The 14,093-nt window shown below is 38.7% G+C and overlaps 1 long non-coding RNA gene and 1 pseudogene across 1 annotated transcript; one reads left to right on the top strand and one right to left on the bottom strand.

The window, feature by feature from the left end:
• Positions 1-578: 578 nt before the first annotated feature.
• Positions 579-1,875, top strand: LOC113327929 (annotated as a pseudogene).
• Positions 1,876-4,358: 2,483 nt separating this feature from the next.
• On the bottom strand, positions 4,359-13,358 carry LOC113328143. Its single transcript, XR_003349272.1, has 4 exons — positions 13,301-13,358; positions 13,060-13,158; positions 12,734-12,921; positions 4,359-4,450 (listed from the first exon to the last, which is right to left on the bottom strand). It is a non-coding gene; the product is annotated as an uncharacterized LOC113328143 (long non-coding RNA).
• Positions 13,359-14,093: the final 735 nt, after the last annotated feature.

Here is a 14,093-nt window from a genome sequence, read left to right as displayed (position 1 = left end):
ATCCTTCAGTAAAACCTAGGGTTTTGTCTGACTGGTTCACAAGAAATTATCTCCTCATTGTATATCAAATGATGAGATTATCTTTACCCACGTTCGCCTAAGTAATACAATTTCAACTCTTAACCAAAGTCGCACTTTTCTGAAATCACTTGTAATTCCCATCAAAATAAAAAATAATTCACTGGTAAGTATATATATTTTACTAAACAAAACATTTTTTTAATCACCTGTTGTAAGTATATTCTAGCTCATTTTGTTAAATCTATCCCGTCTGATCCGATTACTTATTCTTATAATATGACTTTTATCAGCGGCCACAGTTCTTGAGTTCGTAGCCAAGTTCACCTACCAAAAAATACAGCTAGTTAAGTTGATTGTTCTAATCAAATTGTTAATTGTTATGGCATAATATTTATGCCAATGGGGTTGTCATTACTCGTCAATTGACCATTTGACCTTCCTTAATTTCATATAAAGATTAGTTAACTCATCGTGATGATCATCTCTTAATTTTTTTTTCTAACTCAAAAAAGGAGACAATACGAGACGTAATAGTAATAGCGTGGGAAAAAAGATCAATGGAGATTCCAGCAAATGCTGCAAAAAATTCTTCTAATGATCGAGAGAAAATTGGTCATGTTGATGATCAATCTGTAATGCCGGAAACTGACGTATGCACTGGCAATGAGACGTCTCATCCTCAAGCTGTGAACTACCCACTTCCTGCTCCTTCAGCCAGTGGTTCCGCGGATACTCAAGGTGTACCACCTCATCATCAGAAAAATGCACAACCATATCCACCTCAACAAATGTATGCACCACCACATAACCCACAAACGAGTAATCCTGTGTACCAGCAACACCCCCAGCAACATCAACGACCGTATCCATCTCCCATTCATAATTACGAAGGAGAAAAATCAGTACTTCCTCATCTAGCAGGATATGGTCCAACACAACCAGCATATCCTGAACATGCACCTATTCAAATGCAAACACCTCCTCCCACTACTGCATATCAACAACAACAGCATCCCGCGGTAGGGGTTCCAATTCAAAGCCAGCCGATGTATCCGAATAAACCAGCACCAATTCCTCCTCCTAACCCTACCAACAGACCTGATACGATGGCTTGGACTACCGGGATATTTGATTGTATGGATGATCCTAATAACGGTATGCACACATCAAAGTGGTTACTAAATTTTTTTTCCTTGATTATTGATTGATGTAACGATCATGTAATTCATATTGCGTTTGTGGTTGTTGTTGTTTGTGGTGGTGGTGCAGCTCTTATGACAATCGTCCTCCCATGCTTGACGTTTGGACAGATTGCCGAAATCATCGATGATAGCCCTAGCAGTGAGTTCCCAGCTTCACGTTCATCTCATCATCTCTCATCTCCCTAATTAACTTAATGAAACTGCACGATATAAATAATACACACAAGTAGCTTTATTTAATTAATAACCGGATGCCGTGTATCGTGTATGCAGCATGTACAGCTAGTGGGTTAATGTACGCTACGGGTCTCCTTCTGACGCAACCTCATGTAATATCGCGCGGGTATCGTTCGAAGTTGAGGAAAAATATGATCTAGTAGAAGCTCCAGCAGCAGATTGGCCGACTCATGCCTTTTGTGAATTGTGCGCTCTTTGTCAAGAATATAGAGAACTCAAGAACAGAGGTTCTGATCCTGCAATTGGTAAGTTCTTTTCTTTTTCTTTGACCCTAAACAAGTTTTGTGCCAAGTTCCAATTGGAGTCAGAAATCAGGAGCCCTTAACTGGGGGCAACAGGATGGGATGGGATAGAATCCGTTCAGACTGTTCATACAAAAAAGGGTGAAAAATTAGATATTCAAGTTTCATCTTGATTATTTTATCAGCATTCATATCTTAAGTATTTGTAGTGTGGTTACTCCTGGCCGAGTCATTTAGTTCTGCTGACCAATTAGTCAATGATCATGTCAAACAATTTTAGTACGGCAGTGGAAACCTCCTCACGTCTGTCTATCGGCAAATAGTTTAACTTCTGAGGTTCATTATTCACAAGTTACCGTGGTTAAAGAGAATAAATTTATTTGTTCTTCGCTCGGCAGCATGAAAACTTGATTTTTAGGTGCTTAAATTGCTCGCGAGTGATTACATTTCCAATCCTGCTATTGGGGTTACCAAATGGATATAAATTAAAACAACTCCCGCCATTGGAACTAGAGGTGTAAATTGGGCTGTGCCCGCACGAACACAGCCCAACACATCACGCTAAAATCTGAGCGAAGCCCAGCACAATACGTGATTCAGCCCAGCATGTTAGTTTCATGGGCTGTGGTGGGTTTGCCTAATCGGCACGGTAGCACGGCACAACACGGGAACGGATAAGCACGTGGCCCAGCCCAGCACAGCACGTTAAGAAAGCACGTCATAACATGCACAAGTATACCATATAACAAGGCATAATACATTACATTTTGTGTATATTTCACAAAATAGTCACTATTCTAGCTAGTTTTTGACATTTTATGTTGGCTTATTTTTATAACAACACATATAATACCTAACTATTTGGAAAATATTATAATGTCATTACCTATATTTGACTAGAACATTAATACATGACAATGATCGAATTTTATATTTGATAGGCTATTTCTTTTTATTGAATAAACTTGTTAATTTTACTTGAAATAATTTCAAATGATATGTTATCTATTTAAATTCTCGTGATAATGTCCGACTTAATGTATACATTAAGTGATTTCAAATTGTTTATAACACGTGTGACAACACGGCACAACACGTTTATTTGTGTGCTGTGCTTAACTTTTGACTAGTAAAGCACAACACGACACAACACGTTTAAATCGTTGGCACAGCACAGCACGGCACATGACACGTGAAGCACGCGACCTCGTGTGCCGGGCTATGCCGGGCCGACACGTTTTACATCTTTAATTGGAACAACTGAATGACCTGCTGTAGCAACATCACTACAAAAAACCTGAAAAAATGCCACTAAAATCTGGCAACTGCACAAAAAAATTAGTTTCCAAAGCCTTTCGGAACTAGTCAACTGCAACTAGTAGTTCTTATAAACTTTGGCAATAAGTTGATCGCAACTATTGTGTTTATTAGTTTCTAAACTCTTTAGCAACAAACATATGCCAACAACATGATATACGCTAGTAGCCTAATGCTTCCGGAACTAGGCAAACACAACTGGTAGTTCCTATATACTTCGGCAACATGTTGACCGCAACTCCAGTTTTCATTAGTTTCCAAAAAAAATAACAACAAATGTAGGCCAACTACAAAATATACGCTTGTAGCCTAATGCTTTTGAAACAAAGCAGACACAACTACTAGAACTGCTAGTTCTTAAGTACTCCGGCAACAGTTTAATCGCAACTACTGTTTCCATTAGTTTCTAAACACAAAACCAAGTAGATTATGTGGCGACTTGAACTCCAGCATTGCGGGTTTAAGTCTAAGTCATCAACCTTCCTCAATAATGTTCCGATTTGTAAGCTTTGTGCAGTCTTTTTAACAATATTAGATCACTTTTTCACTGACCTTAACTTATAAAATATGGAAGAAGTAGTGCAAATTGCTATCACAAATGTACAGTTAAAATGAATACTTAAACTCAAATAGATAAGAAGATCAACTAGTGCTGTCAGTATCTTCCACCAGCTTTGCGAATCCCCATCGAGCGTGTCTAATTTCATGAACCTGATCAATAAGAGCATCATCTGCAACATGAAAGATCCACCTGATATACACTGGGTGTTGCTCTCTCTTGGTGAACATAATTAGAAATGCTAGCAGCTAGCCGGCTCCCCATGAATTCGCACAGCGAGATTCTTACTATCACCACAAGGACAACTAAATATGATTTCAGGATTTCCAAGTTTCCCATTTACTGTATCTATGAAATTCGTAAATGCATCATGGTATTCAGGAGTTCCTATACATGTATAAGATATATGAATTTTAGCAGAAAAAGTCAAAATATTTTAAACATGATAGGGGGATGCAATGATAATTATCCTACAGAGTATATGGCTGCTTAATTGCTTTCAGAAGCAACCAGATGACACTTGTACTAAACCAAAACCATGATTGATTGGATAAAAGCTAAAGGGCAAGTCATGAAATTAGAACTTGTGAGCCAACTGCAGAGAAAACATTTCAAGTAGTTGCTTGAAGAAACTGCAGAAGGCACGAATGGAAGTTCACTCATCCGCAATGTACCTGAAAAGTAAACCGAAGAAGCAATGAGAAAAAGTGCATAGGAACACAAAAGAAAGTTTACCAAAGCTTATATTGAAGTAATTGGAAGGAGTTACCTACCACGGTTTGTAAATAAAATTTGGGGATATCAATGAGCACTCAATCCTTTGCTGGCAACCAGGAGTAACTGGGTGATCCAAGTACACAAGGCATATGCTCCTATTTGTTTCCAACAAGAAAACAGGAAATACACGATAAGAGTTATGGAGTAGAATGAGAATGTATCCACAGAAAGGTACACCAAATAGATACAGTAATAGTTCAGAAGAACAAGCATATTTCTCGTGGAAACTAAAGTTCACCCCCATAAGAATGACAATTCAGAAATCACTGCAACAGAACAACTAAAGTTCATCTCAGGTGACAATTCACAGATTGAACATGCTTGGGACAGTTTAGGCATTATCCAGAAGCAATATACAGCAAATATACAACAGTCTACTCCATTTCCACTTTTCTTACATGGTGGTTCGAAGACTAATTCTTCATTACAAAGAAGCCAGAAGAAAGAAGAAACAAAACTCTGTGCCCCTACCCCTGCCAGAAACGGATATATTGACTTAAAGCCACTGTTAAGTTGTTAACCCTGTTATGATGAGTGCTAAAAAGTGCATATTTTTATATATTTTTCTTGGCATTTAACTCATCTTTTGTGCATTAATTCTACATTTTATCCCATATTCTGTATTTTCTTTGTTTTCAAGAATAAATATTTTTCTTATTTAATTTTGCATTTTTAGGTACCAAATAAAGTTTGGATGAATTGCGGAGCGAAAAGAGCAGAAAAGTAGTGAAAAGTCGGGAAGAATTACGCAAGGAAGCCGCAAAGAATGGAGCACACGTCCAAAAAGCTAGGAATGGGCTCAAGAAGGAAGAATTGTTCTTAAAGAAGATATGGGCTTGGCATACCCAAGGCCCAAAACCCTTACCCAAACCCATTTTCTATATCCATAACCGCCTCCATTCTCAGCCGTTAGATGGGACTACATCGAAATCCTACGGTCGCTCCTTCGTAGAGCATCAAAATCTGAAGTCTCTGCAAAACACCACAGCGCTTAAATTCCAAGCCTTCATATTAGATTGTAGTTGAATCCAACGATCGCTTCTTTGCCTGCGCATCAAACCTCGATACTTCCGCTTAACACTACAACACCTAACTCCATCTGGTGTCGTTAATTTTGTTGTATTGTATAATCCAACGGTCGCTTCAGGATCCACTTCATCTCACCGTCAGATTGATCTTTCATCTCCACATCCCACGGTCGAGATTCGCCAAACATCGAACTCGATGATCCCGCTACACACCATAGCGACCGAACCCTATGACCTAACCAAACATCCCCTTCTTCCCAAAACAATCGACCTTCACCTTCTTCCTCTCCACCATACCCTGTGCAGAACCACCACCATCACCCATGTCCGTCTCTGCCACCACCACAACTCTCACCAAAGACATCATGGCTCCTACCAACTGAAACCCACTCTTCCCCTACTCCTCTAGCTTTCTATAACATCAATTCCTCGATCTTTTCCTCTCACAGGAACCCTAGGTTAGGGGTTGATGAAATAGATGAGCTAGAAAAGCAATTAGGGCATGGGAAGAACAAGAGAAGACGCAGGAGAAGAATAAGAGGCATGGGTCGACATCTACCAGTGTCATCAGTGATTAGGTAAATTTTAATAGAAATTTTTATAAGAACCCTAATTCCATAAATTGGGGATTTTTGGGGGAAATTGATTGTACGTCTAATTAGAAGCATGGGTCACGTATTAGGGTTGTTATCAGTATGTTAGGTGAGTGAATTTTGGATTTTTGGGTAAACCCTAATTTCACTGATTTGGGGGATTTTTTGGGATTTTGCTTATATGTATAAATAGATGATGTGGGGGTGTGTTGTAACTATCTCTGGACTAGCCGGTGTATCCCCATGAGGGCTGGACTAGCCAGTTCCTCTTGGGTAGATTTTTCTTCCCTGTTTTGTATTTGTAGATTTAATTTTAATTTTCAATTTTAATTCCAAATTCAGTTTTAGTTTATCTTGTTTCAATTCAGTTTGTTTTATGTTTTAATTCACATTTCATTCTAGTTCACATGTTAGTTTGTAGTTCTCTGTCTAGTAAATGTTTCGTTTTTGTTGTTGTTATGTGAGCTCACATGTGTATGTGTATAGCTAGGCTGAGATGATGCCTTATGTCACTGTTAGTGGTGGAATGCTAGGTTATAATTCATGTAAATTGAGTTGATTGAGTAATGGAGGAATTTAGTGCTCAACTGTGCTTGTGATTGATTGTGCTGTCAAAAGACAGTCAATGCTAGGAGTAAACAGTTGAGAAAGCTTCTTCTCCTTCCATTCCATTTATGTATGCCCTGGAACATAGGCAGGCTTGAACCTTCACCTAGCTCCATTAGGGACAGGGATTTAACATAGAATTACACTATCTGGCTAGGTCACAAGGTGGATTCATAACCTAGTTGTGTTGTTTCTCTGTTTTGTATCTGTAATTTTGCTCCCCTGCCATTGCCCTTGGCTTAGGCCTTGGTTCCATTGTTCTTGTTTAGTTTCATTGTTCTGTCACCTGTTTTGTGTTTTGTATTTGTATCTGTTTTCTTGTGTTTTTGTTTTATCATCCATTGTCTCATTATTTCACTACCATCTTCATTGCCATTGTAAATTTGCATCCTTTTGCCCTGTGTTGCTTCCATGTATATACCATTGTCACTTTTTCTTTGTACATGTCATTGTAAATGCCATCCTTGGTCCTGTGTGATTTAGTGCCCTGTCTGCCTAGAGCCTGCTTTACCTTGTCTACCTGAACAGCTCCTGCTCTCCCTTTCCCTGCTGAGCACCTGCCCTTTGCACTGCTGCTGCTGCAACTGAGCTTGGCTCAGCTAAGACCAAAGTTTAGTTCAAGGCCCAGCCACAGTTCAGGTTAAGGCCTAAGGCCCAGTTCACTGTTACCAAGCCCAGTTCACATCAAAAGACCAAAAGCCCATAAGTTCACAGTCAATTCAAAGGCCCAAGGCCTAAAGCACTTCATCATTACAAACAAACCCACTAAGCCCAAAGCACAATTAGAAGCCCAATAGCAATTTAGAGCTCAAATAGCTAGAAACTCCAAACACCCCCAGTCTCTGTGGATCGACCCGTACTTGCACGAGCTACAACTAACGACCGTGCACTTGCGGTATTACTGTAGGCCCGCGTTTTTATCGCTTAATTTTCACACTCCTCCGGGCCCACCAAGTTTTTGGCGCCGTTGCCGGGGACTCGGGTTTGTTTCTCTAGTAGTTTTATTAGCTATTTTTGCATTTCACTGCATAGTATTTGCATCTGCATCTGCTTCACTTCATTTGCTGTTGGACCTGCTGTTCTGAACCAGTTTTTCCTCTGCTGGGACGCCACCAAGGAAAAGAACCAAAGCCCAACTGGGTTTTTGCAACAATATCAGAGCAGCTGGGCTGTGCTTAAAAGGTAACCCATTTAAGAGAACCCGAATTGTGGGCTTCCAATTTTTAATTGTGGGCTTGTAATATTAAAGCCAATTTTTGGGTTTTTTTTTTATTTTCTGTTGGGTTTGTAATTAATTTTTGTGGGCTTGTTTGTTTAATTTGTGGGCTTGTTTAAATTCTTTCATTGGACTTGTATTTTGGACTCTGGGTTTAAACCCAGCTGAGCTTGTAACCGATTGTGGGCTTGTTTCCACTCAAGAGTGGACCTCGAAACCAAAGTTTTAAAACAAACGTCGGGCCTTAACCAACTGGGCCAAATTAAACTTTCAAAATTAAAACTTAGTTTTTCGTGGGCCGCAGCCTTCCTCCCATTCCATTAGAGGACCAACAGTGGGCTTGCTCCCATTCAAAAACCAAATTTTATTTTCTTTTTTTTTTTTTAAAAAAAAAAAAAAAAAAAAAAAAAAGTTTCCAAATGTCTCCCGCCAAAACCAAATGTCTCCCGCCAAAACCAAATTTTTCCCAACAAAACCAAATTTTTCCCAAAAAGTCCAATCCCATGAAAAACCAAATTTTCTTGTAGATAATGTGTTAGTATATATTTTGTGCTCATCCATTGTGACTCCGAATATGTTGGAGTTTTGCCTTGGATAACAGAGTTTTAATTCTGCTTTCGCCGAAATCGGGTTTCTCTCTCCTTTGACTCTACTCAGCATGTCCCTTTCCATATGTTGCATTTTTAATTCTTTCCATATTTTTAAACATTGAGGACAATGTTTAGTTTAGGTTTGGGGGTATAGAGTAGATACCATGATAATATGCCATAATTGAAAACAAGAACTCCCTCTTTTTGAAAAAATTTGAAAAATTCCAAAAAAAAATTAGAAAAATGATAAAAACATAAAAATGGAGCTCATTTACCTTGAAATGTTGACTCTTGTGCAAATATGTAATTATTAGGAGTCTTAGTCTAGATATTTAGGCACCCTGATTCTAGCACAATTCACATAGTGATAAGAAATTTGCACGCGCACGATCTACCAATACATGTATAGCCTCGATCTTCAAGGTGTTTGATAGGAAGTTAGATTGCCAATCACTTTAGAATACTGAATGAGACTTGACTAGCTTGTTCTTTGGTTGGCTGGGATAGAAGTTGGAGGATACGTTAAGAAAAGCAACCATAGAATTTGACCGGATGCATTCGATAAGAGCCACCTCTTGCTAAGAGTCATGTAATTATGTTTTTCTTTTTGGTTCATGTATCAAAAGTGTCACTATGTTGTAAAGATCAAAGTTATTTCTTCAAAAAAAAAAAAAATCAAAAAAAAAAATCAAAAAAAAATAAAAATAAAAATAAAAAAAAATAAAAAAAATATCAAGTATTTATGTATTCCATGTTTTGTCATGTTAAAGACAATAGTTCTCTCTTGTTCCAAAAATAAAAGAGAGTAATCAATGTAAATAAGAGTCATGTAAAGAGTCATCTTTTTGTTGTAAATAGTCTTGTAATAAGCAAGGAGGGTGCAGCCATCGATGTATAACGCGGGTAAACTGAAATATCACCAACTCATTGGGTGAACATTCACAATTCTCGTAAAGCCGGACAGCTAGCTTGGCTTAGAATTCGGTTCTTAGCCTAAAAACTATCTCTTGGTGGTTAGTAGTCATAACTTCAGGTCATTCTAGACACATGTGTAGATACACTTTACACTCTTATCACATGTCTTTTTTTGTTATCAGTGCTAGGATTGTGCCTTAGATAGCTAGATTGACATCTCCATTTTGCTGTGAGCTTAAACTGTCTTGCACATGTCACATTTGATGGAATCTGAGCTTATATTTTGACCTAGAACTTTGTAGGTACGTTCTAAGCAAACCTTCACGAGACTTCAACTCGTCCACTAGGGACACTTAGTGGTTTAAAAGGCTTAGTGCATATGCTAAATGCATTCGAGAGACCAGCGACAGTGGTATAGGTAGGATTTCCTTAGTTTTGTTTTACTTGAGGACAAGTAAAATTCAGGTTTGGGGGTATTTGATGAGTGCTAAAAAGTGCATATTTTTATATATTTTTCTTGGCATTTAACTCATCTTTTGTGCATTAATTCTACATTTTATCCCATATTCTGTATTTTCTTTGTTTTCAAGAATAAATATTTTTCTTATTTAATTTTGCATTTTTAGGTACCAAATAAAGTTTGGATGAATTGCGGAGCGAAAAGAGCAGAAAAGTAGTGAAAAGTCGGGAAGAATTACGCAAGGAAGCCGCAAAGAATGGAGCACACGTCCAAAAAGCTAGGAATGAGCTCAAGAAGGAAGAATTGTTCTTAAAGAAGATATGGGCTTGGCATACCCAAGGCCCAAAACCCTTACCCAAACCCATTTTCTATATCCATAACCGCCTCCATTCTCAGCCGTTAGATGGGACTACATCGAAATCCTACGGTCGCTCCTTCGTAGAGCATCAAAATCTGAAGTCTCTGCAAAACAGCACAGCGCTTAAATTCCAAGCCTTCATATTAGATTGTAGTTGAATCCAACGATCGCTTCTTTGCCTGCGCATCAAACCTCGATACTTCCGCTTAACACTACAACACCTAACTCCATCTGGTGTCGTTAATTTTGTTGTATTGTATAATCCAACGGTCGCTTCAGGATCCACTTCATCTCACCGTCAGATTGATCTTTCATCTCCATATCCCACGGTCGAGATTCGCCAAACACCGAACTCGATGATCCCGCTACACACCATAGCGACCGAACCCTATGACCTAACCAAACATCCCCTTCTTCCCAAAACAATCGACCTTCACCTTCTTCCTCTCCACCATACCCTGTGCAGAACCACCACCATCACCCATGTCCGTCTCTGCCACCACCACAACTCTCACCAAAGACATCATGGCTCCTACCAACTGAAACCCACTCTTCCCCTACTCTTCTAGCTTTCTATAACATCAATTCCTCAATCTTTTCCTCTCACAGGAACCCTAGGTTAGGGGTTGATGAAATAGATGAGCTAGAAAAGCAATTAGGGCATGGGAAGAACAAGAGAAGCATCAGGAGAAGAATTGGAGGCATGGGTCGACATCTACCAGTGTCATCAGTGATTAGGTAAATTTTAATAGAAATTTTTATAAGAACCCTAATTCCATAAATTGGGGATTTTTGGGGGAAATTGATTGTACGTCTAATTAAAAGCATGGGTCACGTATTAGGGTTGTTATCAGTATGTTAGGTGAGTGAATTTTGGATTTTTGGGTAAACCCTAATTTCACTGATTTGGGGGATTTTTTGGGATTTTGCTTATATGTATAAATAGATGATGTGGGGGTGTGTTGTAACTATCTCTGGACTAGCCGGTGTATCCCCATGAGGGCTGGACTAGCCAGTTCCTCTTGGGTAGATTTTTCTTCCCTGTTTTGTATTTGTAGATTTAATTTTAATTCCAAATTCAGTTTTAGTTTATCTTGTTTCAATTCAGTTTGTTTTATGTTTTAATTCACATTTCATTCTAGTTCACATGTTAGTTTGTAGTTCTCTGTCTAGTAAATGTTTTGTTTTTGTTGCTGTTATGTGAGCTCACATGTGTATGTGTATAGCTAGGCTGAGATGATGCCTTAAGTCACTGTTAGTGGTGGAGTGCTAGGTTATAATTCATGTAAATTGAGTTGATTGAGTAATGGAGGAATTTAGTGCTCAACTGTGCTTGTGATTGATTGTGCTGTCAAAAGACAGTCAATGCTAGGAGTAAACAGTTGAGCAAGCTTCTTCTCCTTCCATTCCATTTATGTATGCCCTGGAACATAGGCAGGCTTGAACCTTCACCTAGCTCCATTAGGGACAGGGATTTAACATAGAATTACACTATCTGGCTAGGTCACAAGGTGGATTCATAACCTAGTTGTGTTGTTTCTCTGTTTTGTATCTGTAATTTTGCTCCCCTGCCATTGCCCTTGGCTTAGGCCTTGGTTCCATTGTTCTTGTTTAGTTTCATTGTTCTGTCACCTGTTTTGTGTTTTGTATTTGTATCTGTTTTCTTGTGTTTTTTGTTTTATCATCCATTGTCTCATTATTTCATTACCATCTTCATTGCCATTGTAAATTTGCATCCTTTTGCCCTGTGTTGCTTCCATGTATATACCATTGTCACTTTTTCTTTGTACATGTCATTGTAAATACCATCCTTGGTCCTGTGTGATTTAGTGCCCTGTCTGCCTAGAGCCTGCTTTACCTTGTCTGCCTGAACAGCTCCTGCTCTCCCTTTCCCTGCTGAGCACCTGCCCTTTGCACTGCTGCTGCTGCAACTGAGCTTGGCTCAGCTAAGACCAAAGTTTAGTTCAAGGCCCAACCACAGTTCAGGTTAAGGCCTAAGGCCCAGTTCACTGTTACCAAGCCCAGTTCACATCAAAAGACCAAAAGCCCATAAGTTCACAGTCAATTCAAAGGCCCAAGGCCTAAAGCACTTCATCATTACAAACAAACCCACTAAGCCCAAAGCACAATTAGAAGCCCAATAGCAATTTAGAGCTCAAATAGCTAGAAACTCCAAACACCCCCAGTCTCTGTGGATCGACCCGTACTTGCACGAGCTACAACTAACGACCGTGCACTTGCGGTATTACTGTAGACCCGCGTTTTTATCGCTTAATTTTCACACTCCTCCGGGCCCACCATGTTACAGCTAAACATAAGTGAAAAATTGGTTCATTTTTAATAACCAAGATATTGGTGTATTTCCTGACCACATTTTAGGTGTACTAACATTGAGGTTAACTTAACTAGTTGAGCAGGACTGGGACCAGACAAGCTGTTTCTAGAGAGATCAGCTTCAAAAAGATTCATAAGATCTCCAAAACTTTGAAGGAGTTTTACCCGGTTTTTTTCTAAGTGCAAACGTTCAAGACTTGTGAGCTCTCCCATACTTACAGGTAAATTTCCTATTAACATGTTTTCATGAATTGGTAATTCTTGGAGTGAAGTCTTACCAATTGATGATGTTAGTAATTCTTGGAGTAAATCTGTTATCTGACGTTCCTCGATATGTTTGGGAAATTAGCTTCTGAAATGAACCTGGAATGCTTCCGCCAAGCCGATTGTATTATGGATGACTGTAACCTCCTGAATTTGCAATTAACGGGTTAAGCTCCTGAATTTCATCTTGAATTCTTTTCTCCTGCAAAATGAAGTGGTGGAAATCAGTTTTTACCTTTGGAGTCCAAGCTAAATGTATTGAAAAAAAACAACAACACAGAACAGACTTCAGAAAACACCCTATTGTAGGCAAACACAAAGATCAACAGGTATAATAAACCTCATGAAGCAACGGCCACTTCATTCCATTTCTCCCAAAGCCAGGTAATTGGTGCTGGTTCTAGTGTTGATGACATGAGAGGGTCTGCAATTGGTGCTGCTGAAGGGGATGCAGATTCAAGAGGGTTTGCAATTAGTGCTGCTGAAGGTAAAATACCAAGAAAACACACACCAATTCACAAAGAAAAGACTCGAATCCAAACTAACATAACCCTAAGAAGCCAAGAGTAAATGGTCTTTACCATCCGTGTCGGCAAAACGTAAACTAGAGCAAATTGCTGATGCATTAGATCATTATCAAACCTATACGACCCAACCTAAATCACCCAAGAAAACACCCAATGAACACACTCTTTAATCATAAATAGTAAACCCACTACAAATTAAAATTGTGGAAAACTAATACCATTCCAAAAAAGGGTTTCATAAATGAGTAAAAAGAGACAAAGCCAAGAAATAGGAAGCGTAGCTAAGGCAAATTAATATTGGACTCTTATCTCATTTTTGAACTAGCTTGGAGAAAAGAATCTTCTAGTTACAGAGATTTCATAGTTCAAACCAGAGCACCCTCTTCTTCACCACTATAACTACTGTTGAGAATGCAATCCATAACATTGGCAAGTGAGACAATATCTCAAACAGGTAATACATATCAAAATGATGACTAAGATTAGCTCAAATGAAGGGGAAAAGAAAGACAAGAAGAAAATTACCTCAAACTGATGATTAATTTCAGGTGCTAAATGATACCTAAACATCTAAATCCCCGACACGAACCAAAACCAATACCCAACTCCAACAAAATGAAAACCCTATTAAGAAATCAATATTTTTTCTTTAGATCAACAAAAGACTCTGAGAAACTAATGTGAATCATAAGAAACTTGAAAAACAAAGATGTAACTCAATTTTACCTTTGAGTAAGGGAAGCCTCTATCACCACCTTTCTCAACAGTACTGCAAATCAAAAACTCGCTTCTATAACAGAAGCAAGCCCATTAATGCCAATCAGAAAAAGATCTGTTGGAGAAAATG

The sequence above is a fragment of the Papaver somniferum genome, unplaced genomic scaffold (assembly GCF_003573695.1).
Source record: "Papaver somniferum cultivar HN1 unplaced genomic scaffold, ASM357369v1 unplaced-scaffold_107, whole genome shotgun sequence".
In the NCBI taxonomy this organism is placed as follows: Eukaryota; Viridiplantae; Streptophyta; class Magnoliopsida; order Ranunculales; family Papaveraceae; genus Papaver; species Papaver somniferum.
The sequence above is the reverse complement of the archived record's forward strand: the minus strand, read 5'-3'. Positions and strand labels throughout refer to the sequence as shown.